This window comes from Diospyros lotus, chromosome 9, assembly GCF_014633365.1.
Source record: "Diospyros lotus cultivar Yz01 chromosome 9, ASM1463336v1, whole genome shotgun sequence".
Lineage (NCBI taxonomy): Eukaryota > Viridiplantae > Streptophyta > Magnoliopsida > Ericales > Ebenaceae > Diospyros > Diospyros lotus.
Genome location: NC_068346.1, coordinates 19,720,858 through 19,734,785, shown reverse-complemented (window position 1 = coordinate 19,734,785; position 13,928 = coordinate 19,720,858). Strand labels below are relative to the sequence as shown.

Genomic DNA, 13,928 nt, shown 5'->3' with positions numbered 1-13,928 from the left:
TCTTCATTTGATCTAAGGGAAAATCCACAACCGAGAGGTAGATACCAGTTGAGTGAGAATGATGATCTAAATGCAAGACTAACTGCCTTAACAAAAAAGGTTGAAAATATGGAGCCTAAGAAGGTACAATCTGTTAAACAAGTGGAAGTGAAATGTGCTGTGTGTGAAACAATGGATCATGCAACTGAAGAATGCCCTACTCTGCCTGCTTTCAAGGAGGTATTGTATGGGCAGACTAACAACAATAATTCACACAATTTTGAGGGAAGACAGAATCAAAATCAAAGTGGAACCTATTACGGGAACAATCAAAACTACAACTCCTACCATCCCAATAATAGGAACCACCCCAATTTTTCATGGAGACATGATGCTGGGAGTCATTCTCAAAACTCCTTCCCTGCACATCAACAATCCTTCCAACAGAATCAAGGTTCTTCATCCAATACCTACCAACCTCCTCATAGGAGATCTTTTGAAGAAACCTTGCATCAGTTCATTCAAAATCAAACGGGCATCAACAATCAGGTTGCCCAGCTTACAAAGAATCAAGAGCAAACAAATAGAGTCGTGGAGGATATGAGATGCCAGATAACAAAGTTGACCCAAACACTAAGTGTGAGAGAACCTAGAAGATTCCCTTCACAAACCAACCCTAACCCAGTTAGGCAAACAAATCAGGTGGAATCTTCTAGTGGTGAAAGTAATGCACATGAACAAGTCCAATCTGTAACTATCCTAAGAAGTGGAAAGGTGATTAAAAAACCAAATGATCTTAGGATAAGCCAAACTGTTGTTGAGAAAGAGAAAGCAGAAGGACAGGAGCCAATCTTAGAAAAAAATGAAAACAATGAAGAAAAAAACAAGCAAAAACAAAAAGAAGATGGAAAAGGTAAGAACATTGAAAGAGAAATTCAATATCATCCTAAACCTCCTTTTCCTCAAAGACTGAGTGTTACAAAAAAGGAACAACAAAATGCTGACATATATAAGGTGTTTAAACAAGTAAGGATCAATATTCCACTCTTAGATGCGATCAAATAAACACCCTCATATGCAAAATTCCTAAAAGATCTTTGCACTGTAAAGAGAAAAGTGAACGTGCATGGGAAAGCATTTCTGACTGAGCAAGTGAGCTCCATTTTGCAATTTAAGACTCCTCCCAAATACAAGGACCCAGGTTGTCCAACCATCTCATGCATAATAGGAAGCCAGAAGGTTGACCAGGCGCTCTTAGATTTAGGAGCAAGTGTCAACCTATTGCCTTATAGTGTCTATCAACAGTTGGGTTTGGGAGAACTTAAGCCTACCAGAGTCACTCTGCAGCTGGCAGACAGATCAGTCAAAGTTCCTAGGGGTATTGTGGAAGATGTCTTAGTTCAGGTGGATAAATTCTACTTCCCAGTAGATTTCATAGTTCTAGACACTCAACCCCATCATGGTCCACAACCACCAGTTCCAGTCATCTTGGGAAGACCATTCCTAGCAACTTCCAATGCAATCATTAACTGTAGGAATGGAGTTTTGAAACTGTCGTTTGGAAATATGACTGTGGAGATGAATATCTTCAGAATTTTCAAACAACAAAACACTGAAAGTGAGATAGAAGAGGTGGATTTGATTCAAACTCTGTCTGAAGAGTATTTTGAGAAAGAGTTTGTCACTCAAACTGTGAAAGGAGATAATTGTTTGGAAGATATCAAAAAGGAAAGTGAGATGCCTTTGACTCAATGGGTTCCTAAGCTAGAACCTGTAGAACCTTTGCATAAACCATCAACCTCTGTGAGTCATCCACTCATTCCTGAAAAGAAGCCACTGCCGAATGAGTTGAAGTATGCTTTTCTAGGAGAAGGAGAGACATACCCAGTAGTCATTTCTTCCAGCCTAACTACCCAACAAGAAGTACAGTTGATGGAAGTACTGAGAGCACACAAGAAGGCTTTAGGATGGACCATATCAGACTTACATGGAATTAGCCCTCTAATTTGCACCCATAGGATCTTCTTAGAAGAAAATTCAAAACCAGTAAGGCAAATGCAGAGAAGGCTAAATCCCAATATGAAAGAAGTGGTTCGAAAAGAGGTGCTCAAATTGCTGGATGCAGGTATTATTTATCCAATATCTGATTCAAAATGGGTTAGTCCAACTCAGGTCGTTCCTAAACGGTCCGGAGTTACTGTGGTGAAAAATGAGAAGAATGAGTTAGTCCCAATCCGCCTCCAAACAGGTTGGCGTGTGTGCATAGACTATAGAAAACTCAACTCCGTGACTAGAAAGGACCATTTTCCCCTTCCATTTCTAGATCAAACACTTGAAAGGATAGCAGGTCAAGCATTCTACTGCTTTTTGGATGGATATTCAGGATATAATCAAATTGATGTAGCACTAGAAGATCAAGAGAAAACAACCTTAACCTGCCCTTTTGGGACATTTGCATATAAACGTATGCCATTTGGGTTGTGTAATGCCCCTGCCACCTTTCAAAGGTGTATGATGAGTATCTTCAGTGAAATGGCTGAACATATTGTGGAGGTGTTTATGGATGACTTCTCTGTTTATGGAAGTAGTTTTGACTTGTGTTTAAAGAATCTGGAGAAGGTTTTGATTCGTTGTGAGGAGACTCATCTTGTGCTCAATTGGGAAAAATGCCACTTTATGGTTAACCAAGGCATTGTCTTAGGACACATAGTCTCATCTAGGGGTCTAGAAGTAGACAAAGCCAAAGTTGAAGCCATTCAGAAGCTTCCAGCCCCTAGAAATGTCAAGGACATTAGATCTTTTCTTGGTCATGCTAGCTTTTACAGGAGATTTATTGCCTCATTTAACACAATAGCAAGACCTTTGTGTTGTCTGTTGTCTCAGGACGTTCCATTCGAGTGGACCCCAAATTGTCAAAGTGCCTTTGAGAAGCTGAAACATGCACTCATCACTGCACCCATCATACAACCTCCTGATTGGACTTTACCTTTTGAACTAATGTGTGATGCGAGTGATTATGCCATAGGGGCTATGTTAGGACAAAGCAAAGAGAAGAAGCCCCATGTCATTTACTATGCTAGCAGAACCTTAAATGAAGCCCAGAGAAATTACACTACCACAGAAAAAGAATTGTTGGCTGTGGTGTTTGCATTGGATAAATTTAGGTCATACCTGATAGGTTCAAAGGTGATTGTGTACACAGATCACGCTGCTTTGAAATACCTGCTCACTAAGCAAAACACCAAGCCACGCCTCATTAGGTGGATTCTGCTCCTCCAAGAGTTCCACATAGAAATCAAGGATAAAAAAGGAGTAGAAAATGTTGTAGCTGACCATCTGTCTAGAATCCCAGGTCAGGATCTTACTGAGGGTTCCATTCCTGATAACTTTCTTGATGAACATCTTCTTCATGTGAGTACATTGACTTCTGCCCCTTGGTACGCTGACATAGCTAATTATTTAGCTGTAGGTACAGTTCCCAGTCATTGGAATAAGCCAGATAGACAAAAGTTTTTCAGGAAGGTCAGAACATTTTTTTGGGATGAACCATATCTGTTTAAATATTGTGCTGATCAAATTGTGAGAAGATGCATTCCAGAATATGAGCAACATAGTGTTATGAACTTCTGTCACACCCTTGCTTGTGGAGGTCATTTCTCTACCCGGAAAACCATAGCAAAAATCCTACAAAGTGGATTTTACTGGCCTACCATGTTTAGAGAAGTACACCAGTTTTGCTTGTCATGTGATAGATGCCAGAGGTTAGGAAGCCTGACAAAAAAGAGTATGATGCCTTTGCAGCCCATTCTGGTTCTTGAAATTTTCGATTGTTGGGGAATAGATTTTATGGGTCCTTTTGTTAACTCGCTTGGTCATGAATACATCCTTCTTGCTGTAGACTATGTTTCCAAGTGGGTTGAGGCAATTCCAACAAGGACAAATGATCACAGGATAGTGGTAAAATTTTTCAAAGAAAACATTTTCAGTAGGTTTGGAATGCCTCGTGCCATCATCAGTGATGGGGGTTCTCATTTCTGTAACAAACCAGTGGCAGAGCTAATGAAAAAATATGGGGTAGTTCATAAAGTCTCAACCCCATACCACCCTCAGACAAATGGCCAGGCAGAATTGGCAAACAGGGAGATCAAGCGCATTTTAGAAAAAACTGTCAATTCCAACCGAAAGGATTGGTCTTTGAGGTTGATTGATGCTCTTTGGGCCTATAGGACTGCACATAAAACCATATTGGGCATGTCTCCCTATTGACTGGTTTATGGAAAACCATGTCATCTGCCAGTAGAGGTTGAGCACAAAGCTTACTGGGCCATCAGGAAGATGAATGAAAGTTTAGAAGAGGTGGAACTCAACAGAAAGTTGCAACTGAATGAGCTTGAGGAACTTAGAAACGAGGCATTTGAGAATGCCAAGTTTTCTAAGATGCACATGAAGAAATTACATGACCAGCATATTAACAGAAATTTTTTTTGTATAGGTCAACATGTGTTACTTTACGATTCAAGGCTCCATCTGTTTCCTGGAAAACTCAAGTCAAGGTGGACAGGGCCCTTCAAAATTCGTTCCATCTCAGCTCATGGTGTATGTGATATTGAAAATCTTCAATCTGGTCAAATTCTCAAAGTGAATGGACAACGCCTGAAACCATACTATGAATTTTTGAATAAACAGGAAGAGAGCATGGATCTTACAGATCCACCCATTGGGTAGTGGTCAGTAATAAAAAAAAAAAAAAAAAGAGAAAAAAAAAAAGAGAAAATATATATATATATAATAATTTAATTAGTGTTCTGCTTTCATAAACTGTTATCACCCTTTATTTTGATTTAAAGTACTGAAGCAAGCTCACGGATCCACCTATGCAATGAAGGGCTACCAGCAACATCCAAGTAAGCAATTGGACCTTCGTGTTCAAAGTCATTTTTGAAGATCTCCAGGTATTCCTTATATCCTCGTTTTTAAGAATTGTTCAAAGCAAGTTGGGTGGGATAAAGGTATGCCTGAACTGTTGTGTTGATCCTTGCTCATTTAATGACATTCTGTGTGGGTTTGAATTTGGTGTTTAGGTGTTTGGAAATGTAAAAAAAAAATTTTTTCTTTGCTGTTATTCGAATTCTGTATCCGGATGGAGCTTAGTCATTCGAATGAGTTGTAAACCATTCGAATGACTGGTGAGCTGTTAAAAGAAAGCAAGAAAGCATTCGAATAGCCTCTGTTATATTCGAATATGTTCAAAATTCATTCGAATGAAAGTACTGTTGCATTCGAATGACCGGCCAATTTCCTTCACAAATGAAATTACTGTTTAAAATTCATTCGAATGAATTTCTCCATACTAAAAATTTATTCGAATGAATCTGCTATTTCTTAAAAAAATTGAAGCCAGCATTCGAATATCCTCAAGTTCATTCGAATAACCTACCCTTCATCCGAATCCATTTCTAACATCCGAATATAGTTTCAATTAGTTAATTTGCGCAATAATAAAAAAAAATAAATAAATAAATAAAAAATAAAAAATAAAAAATAAAATAAAAAATAAAATAAAAAATAAAATAATAAAAATAAAAATATAAAAAAATAATAATAATAATAAAAAAAAAGTGTGTTCAAGGTTATTCGAATGAAGATTTTTGCATTCGAATGATCATTCTATTCAATACCCTCTTTGAGAGTGTGCTGCCAGATTCATTCGAATGACACTCATAGTCATTCGAATGAAAGTACTGTTGCATTCGAATGAGTGGCTTAAATCCTTCGTTAAGCCAAGTTACTGTTTAAAATTCATTCGAATGAATTTTTCCACATTCGAATGAGGCGTCTGGCCCTTTAAAATCTTTCAGCGAACATTCGCATTCTCTCTCTCTCATTCGAATCCTCTTCTACCCATTGTTCTAAGACCCGAGCTATCATTCGAATTGCTTAACCTCCATTCGAATCTTCCTCTATCATTCGTATAACCCCAGTATCATTCGAATGATGCTCCTCTTAACCGCATAACCGTCCCTGAAATCCGAATCGACGCCCCCCTTTAAAGATCGAAACCCCTCCTTAAGCGGTGCGATTATTCATTCATCCACCCGAACCCTTCCTATAAATCTTGTTACCTTGTTCTAACCACCCTCATTCATCATCCATTTCATCCACCTGAAGATCAATCCGGTTTCGTACAAGGGAGAACAGTCCGCTCGCATTCGAATAGGGGGCCGCTTCATTCGAATATTCTGGGAAGAGAACAGCCGAGAGGTAAGAGTTGTTCCCATTGTTTAAATTCGAGTTTAATTGATTGGATGAAGGAGTTGTTGTGAAGAGGGGGTAAAGGAGTTCAGTGTGTCAAAGAGAGGATTGGTTGGGAAATTGAAAGAAGAAGAAAAAAGAGGAACCTGTTTGTGCCTACCAACTGTTCGATAAAATCCCCGAACCAACTCCCTAGACCAAACACTCCTCAAATCAACATGTCTCCAAAGCAAAAACGCCCCAAAGTCGTAGGAGAAAGCTCTAGGGCCTCGAAGAGACAGAAAGGAAAAGAACCCGCTACCATCCCAACCATTGATTTGAACCCTCCCTATTCCAATATCAGATTCATTAGCCCCGAGGCTGAAAAGAACTATGTTGAGGGGTATGCTAAGAGGCCAGTACTTTGTGAGAGGGGAATTATGCTTGAACAATTTGAAGAACCACCATGTGATTTGTTGTCATTAATTACTGCCAAAGGATGGCAAACTTGGGTTAAGTTTCAACACAAGGCTATAGTTCCCTTAGTCAAAGAATTTTACTCAAATATAACCAGTGACAGAGATGACTCGGGGAATAGGTGCTTGATCACTGAAGTAAGAAAGGTGAAAATAGAGTTGAAGCCCTCTGATATTGCTGAAACATTCCAAATCCCAAGAGAGGCATCACCAAGAGACATTGAGGAGGCAAGTGCAGACTTAGGAAAAGAAAACTTGGCTAGGTTGTTGACCGAAGCAGATGATGTTTTGTGGTTAGCGCCTACCCTCCCAAAGAAGAATTTGTCCCCTAAATGCATCATCTTACATAGGCTTCTTTGTTCTCATTTCATGCCCCACGCATTCACTGGCAGTGTCTCGGTTAAGCAAGCCACATTCATGGGAAAGATGATCCTGGGAGTACACATAGACTTGGCCAAGCACATTTTTGACACCATCGACTTAGTGGCCAAGCATGCACAAGGGGGCGGAGGACTACCCTTTGGAGGGTTGATTACCTATTTTGTATTAAGGCACGGGGTAAAAGAAAAGGCAACTTTTGAAGTCATCAAGCCAATGGAAAGGATCAGCCCAGCATCTACACGAAGGAGCAGTGGGCAGTTAAAGAGGCTTGAAGCAACAACACCTGAGAAGGGAGAGGCATCAGGCAGGCAGGTTGAAGCACAAGAAGAACCAACTCAAGAACTGCCACTACATGAAGACCAGGAAGAGAGACAAGAGGAGGGTCACACTATCAGAGGCTTATATGAGATAGTCAAGGAAATGCACGATAGGCAAGTAAAACATGAAGCCCTAGTAGAGCAATCACTAAAGAAGATCCAAGAGAGACAGGAGGCCATTTATGAAGATCTACATTGGAGGCAGAGGGTCATCTATTCAGGAATAATGACCATGAATGAACGTTACACTGCGATGGACAAGAGAGTAGGTCAATTTCTGAACACACCCATAGAAGAGCTTCCTCAAAAGTCTTCAAAGGATAAGTTGGCTGATGCTGAGACTTGCATACAGAAGACCATTGACATGTGGCGAGAGGAAGAGGGTGCACCTTCTACATCAGGGGCACAGCCGCAGCCGGAGCATGCAGCACCTTCTCACCCTACCATTCTATCTTCTACCTCTATTCCTCCTGCTGATCCTTCATCAAAGACCCCCTCTGGAAACTCCACTGAGGAGAACTCTACTTCTGACGATGCCACGGATGGCACTGAGTAGTCATAGGATTTGATGCTTCATGTTTAATTTCTGTACCTATGAACTACAAAGTTTAATCACATTTTCATTTGTCAATAAAAATGATTTTGCTGACTCTATGCTTCAAATTATTGTGCTCGATGCTTTAGATTCACAACTGGTTACTTGAATGATAATCTTTTATTTGAAAACAGAACTGTATGAGCTTTAGAACCAGGACCAGGACTACTTAGGGTGCTTAATTTCTGTTCATTTGTTTGAATGGCATACAAAACATGTGAAATAATCAGCAAATTGCCCAAATTCTCAAACTAAGTGGAGATTTGTTACCAAAGTAAGTGTTAGAGCTTCATGACATTTTATTCTGAGTGAAATAACATCTATTCATGCAATAAAATATTTTGTTGATTCTCTTGTCTTTCAATAGCTTCAAAACAACATTTTGCTTTGAGTGTCTTTAATGATCGCGGCTAATTTTAACTGACTCTAAGCTTGAGACCAGTTGAATGAATAAGGCTGATTTATGAAATATCATAGAGGGATCATTTTTCTATTACTTGAGCCAATCAACCTATTGTTTTGATCAGTTTCCACTTATAGCCCATTAAAACTCTTCATGACCAGTTGCATTATTGCCTCTGTCCAAGTCATAGCCTTGACATTTTCTTATCCATTGATTAGGTCTCGGGAATTACACAATAGTAGTTTACCCAAAAAAAAAAAAAAAAAAAAATTGTCTGGGAATCTGACGTTAAAAGACCACTTTACCATTTAAGATAAATGGTTGTCTCTAGGTCTGGGACATTAAAAACACCCCCCGTAGCCATTGAGGGTGAAGCAATGGAAGCTTGTTCACTATCAGTTGGAATAGCAGTTAGATTTAGGTTCGGATACGACCAACTGGATTTAGGTGCCCTGATATGATTTCAGCTATTGATGCATGAATGCATCACATGTACAGTTTATTTTCTCTGATACCAAAAAAAAAAAAAAAAGAATCTTCAGTTCTTAGTAGAAAATTCCTGGGACCTAATAACTCTCTTGATTTCCATCATCCCCTTTGCTATACCACATTACCATATGGCCCCATTTTTTCCTAGAAAGATCCCTCTTTGTTTTATCAATCATGCAATTTCAGGATACAATTTCAAGAGTAAGGAGACTTAGTTAAATTTAAATGCTATTCATTGAGATGCTATTCTAATCATGAAGCTATGTCAGGTCCTTTCCTTCCTTAATAGCATTTTTGATGATTGATGATACCTCTTCGAACTTGATTTACATCCACTCCAAATTGAGGTACATCCTTGAGAGCAACTTTGAGTGAACATTTTATTGAAGAGAAATATATCCAGTGAAACTTGCAATCAAAGCTTAGAGAATTGAATGCAATCTGCTGATTGATTTAACTTAATATGCCTGAGACAAGAGTTCAAATAATAAACATTCCTTTGATTGTCCAAAGTCCCTATGCTACTGACCATACATTTTTGCTTCACATACGAGATTTGCACTATCAATGAATTTGTGAATGTTGAAGCATTCGTGCATTTAATTTGATTGCTAAGGGACTAGCAATGTTTAAGTTGGGGGGTGTGATTGATGTAAAAAAAATGCAATATTTGTTATGTTTTTATTACCTCCTAATCCATTTGATCGACTTAAAATCTCCAGAATTGCTTGTTGCAGCCCAAAAGAAGGAAAAGAGATGAAAGAATGACTCATACTCTCCAAAAGCATGATTGAAAGAGGAATAAAAAGTCAAGAAATAAAAGTGTCCTAATGAAAGTCAAAGCCATTCGAATAAGTCTTCAAAGGTATTCAAATATGGAGCAAGACAGAAGAAAGCTGCTCAAATATTCGAATAAATCATTCAGACATTCGAATATGCAAGATATCGGGTATGTATTCAGATGAGTTTGGCCTAATTCGAATAAGAAGTAACAAAAATCAAGATCTGCAGATTGTGCATATTCGAATGAAATCCAAGTCATTCGAATGAGCCGAGCATAAGAAGAAATTCGGATGAGCATATCGTTTGGAAGCAGTGAAGACATATTCGAATGAAATCCAAGTCATTCGAATGAAGTTGAAGAAGAAAGGAAATCTATTCGAATGAAGGCCGAGTAATTCGAATGAGAAGCAACCCAAGGAACTCCATATTCGAATGCTCTCCAGGTCATCCGAATGCAATGAAGAAGTCAAGAGAAAAATTAGAAATTCATTCGAATGAAAGTACTGTTGCATTCGAATGACCGAGAAAATCGCCGTGTAAGGAACAGTAAAGCATGAAATTCATTCGAATAGGACTAAAATTCATTCGAATGATCCGATCAGCCAAAAGAAACTCAGCAAGCATTCGAATGTCTCTGCTAGTCATTCGAATGAGCAGCCGAACAAAATTCTGACATGCGCAAATACACGCGGTGGCTCTAAGGTAAATTCAACCAACTTTTTGAACAACTTTTCAACAAATGGTCCCCACTTCCATGCGCCATAAGCTTAAAAAGGGACCAACATTCTTTGGAATCAGAGGTTGGCGAGTGCAGAAGATACTAAGAAAAACAATACAAGAAAGAAGAGGATCAGTTTGAAAGCAGAGATTTTTTTCTTCCCTTTTGTCTGTTTCTCCTATTTTTGTTCTTGTCTGTATTTCTTTCTTTACGAATAGCACTTCAGTTACACTAGTTGTTCTTGAAAAATCTGAGCTCTGTATTACAAGTCCATTTTAATTTCTGCTTCAAAGTTGTAGTTCGTTTCAGTAATCAATACAGTAGTAGTTTACCAAGTTCTTATCTGTTGTCTCGATTTATTTTCTTTACGAATCTCGTATTCATCTGGAGAGATTAGTTTTAGTCGTGCACTTCCTATGAAGATGTGTGGCTAATACAATTCTTGGGTTAAGGCAAAGAAGGTGCCCAAAGCCACTGATGAATCAATATAACAGAACTCCATATGTCAAAGTAACAAAAGCAAAAGCAGGTTGGGAAATATTATTAACGAAAACCTCAAGCTTGGATTGGTTCGTACGCCTAACTTAGAGTCTCCATGCCATGTATGGAGGTTGCTTGACCTGGAAACGTTCTCATACCCAAGCCCCGAGCAATTATTTTGTCAAAACATTATTTATACACTGATTTATGATAGCTTCTTACCATAGAGTCTCCATGTCATGTATGGAGGTTGCTTGAACAAAGAGTTATCATCATCTCAGTAGTACATTTAATGGTTGAAAACCCAAGCTATTTGAGCTGCTAGTTACATCTCAGAAAGCTATATGGTGAATCAGTTGGGTTTGGCACCAGATTTGTCTTGACCCAAGATCTCTCCATTTCCAGATTACAGTTATATCACATTTAGTTTGATCTCATTTCATTATTCCGTTAATCAAAAGAACTGGTGTGGTTATCTCCTTCCATGAGTAATCTCCCTGTGAGTCGACCCGGTCTTGCCCGAAAAAATTACATATAAATTTTCTGCTACAATCACACTCGTGCACTGGCGAGTCTAAACGCCTCATCCTATCTGTGAACATAATTAGTTGCTAAATCAGCTGAATTAGTGAAAGAAAAATACAAAAAGTGACAAATGCAGGGTGAGTGACGCAGCACCTAGCCATACAACATCATCTTTCTTTATCAAAATCCTAGCTAGGTTCTCCTTCCTCAAATCTACACTTGCCTCCTCAGGGTCCCTATGTGATGCCTTTCTTGGGATTTGGGATGTTTCAGCAATATCAGAGGGCCTTAATTCAATTTTTACCTTTCTCACCTCAGTAATCAGGCACCTATTCCCTGAGTCATCTCTACTATTGGTTACATTTGAATAAAACTCTTTGACTAGGGGGAAGATGGCCTTGTGTTGAAACTTAACCCAAGACTGCCATCCCTTGGCAGTAATCAATGACAACAAATCACATGAGGGTTCTTCAAAACATTCTAACATGATTCCCCTCTCACAAAGCACTAGTCTTTTTGCATAACCCTCACTATAATTTTGTTCAGCAGTTGGGATGATGAACCTGACATTTGAATATGGTGGATTCAAATCAATGGTTGGGTTGACAGGAGGTTCTTTTCTTTTCTATCTCTTTGAAGCCCTAGAACTTTCTCCTATAGCTTTAGAGTGTTTTTGTTTCGAAGACATTGCTATTTGATGGATGTTTGGTTTAGGGACTTGGCTTTGGAATTTCTTCAAATAGTTGGTAGGCACAATTCTCCCTTCTCTTCTTTTTTTAATCACCCAACCAATCCTCTCCTTCTCACACTAATCTGCTTCACTCCCTCTTGATAACAACTCCTTCATCCAACCAATGGAATTCAAATTTAATCAATGGAAACAACCCTTACCTCTCGGATGTCTCCTTCTAAAGTATTCGAATGCAGCAGTCCCTTATTTGAATGAATGGTCACTTTGCTTCCATTTCAGCAACCCGCAATGATCCTTAAATGAATGCTTTTAAGATGAATGAGAATGATTTGGAATGGATGATGCGGATTTATATGGATGGTTCAGGTGTGTTGGATGGAAGGTCGCATGGATTGATGATGCGATTTGAATGAAATAGGGTGTGTTGATTCGGATTGAGGGATAGTTATGAAACTAATAGAGGAATTATTCGAATGGTTTTGGGTTCATTTGAATGATTGAAGCAGATTCGAATGAGGGTTCAGGCATCAGAGCAGTAAGCAATAGGAGATTCGAATAAGTGGTTTGTTCGAATGTTTGCTGAAGGCTTTTAAAAGACCAGACACTTCATTCGAATGTGGGCGAAATTCATTCTAATGAATTTAAAACAATAACTTGATTATTGAAGGCTTTGAGCTACTCATTCGAATGCAATAGTACTTTCATTCGAATGAATTTCTTGGTTATTCGAATGACTATGAGGGCCATTCGAATGTTTTTGGCAATACGCTCACTAAGGGCTACAACAGTCATTCGAATGTGCAAAGCATCATTCAAATGACTTTTCCGATTTTTATTTTTGATTTTGATTTTTTTTTCTTTTTCATTTTTATTATTTATTACAAAATAAATTAACTAAACAAAACTATATTCGAATGTTAGAGATGGATTCAAATGAAGGTAGGGCTATTTGAATGAACATGAGGGTATTCGAATGCCGACTACAGTTTTTTAAGGAAATAACAAACTCATTCAAATGAATTTTTCACTCATTCGGATGAATTTTAAACAGTAATCTCATTTGTGAAGGGATTTGGCTAGTCATTCGAATGCAACAGTACTCTCATTCGAATTAATTTCTCTATCATTCGAATACAATAGGGGTTATTTGAATGCTTTCCTCCTTAATACTTCAACAACTCATGGGTCATTCGAATGGTTTACAATACATTCGAATGACTGAGTTCATCCGAATACGATATTCGAATATCAGCATACTTCAAAATTTTTCTTTTGTTTATATTATTATTATTATTATTATTATTATTTATTTATTTTTTTACACATACTTCTAAGAACCTAAATTTCTATTAACACAAAATTTAAATTAACACAGAATATCATCAACAGATATATGCACAAATAAGCATGGATTATCACAAAAGTTCAAGCATACCTTTACCCCCCAACTTGTTTTGCACAATATTAGAGAAAAAGGGTTTAAGGAATACCTGGATGTCTTCAATTCTTGAGCACACATAAGATGGTTTCTATGAGAAGCTAAACCAATATGAATTCAAAGATAAGTTAGACTGATAAAAACATGAATACAACACATTATTATTATTATTATTATTATTATTATTATTATTATTATTATATATTTTTTTTCATTTCATTTCCCTGGATCTGTAAGATCCATGCTTGTTTCCTCATTAGACAGTAGCTCAAGATAAGGTTTCAACCTGTGCCCATTTACCTTAGTCACTTAGTTATCCTGAAGATTTTCTATGTCATAGGCACCATGAGTCGAGATAGCTTGGATTCTAAAAGGTCCAGTCCATCTGGACTTCAGTTTTCCAGGAAACAAATGAAGCCTAG

The 13,928-nt window shown here is 38.1% G+C and overlaps 1 pseudogene; it reads left to right on the top strand.

Moving 5' to 3' along the window:
- The first annotated feature begins 1,716 nt into the window (after positions 1-1,716).
- LOC127809286 (uncharacterized) overlaps positions 1,717-13,928 on the top strand; it is a 62,213-nt pseudogene continuing 50,001 nt past the window's right edge.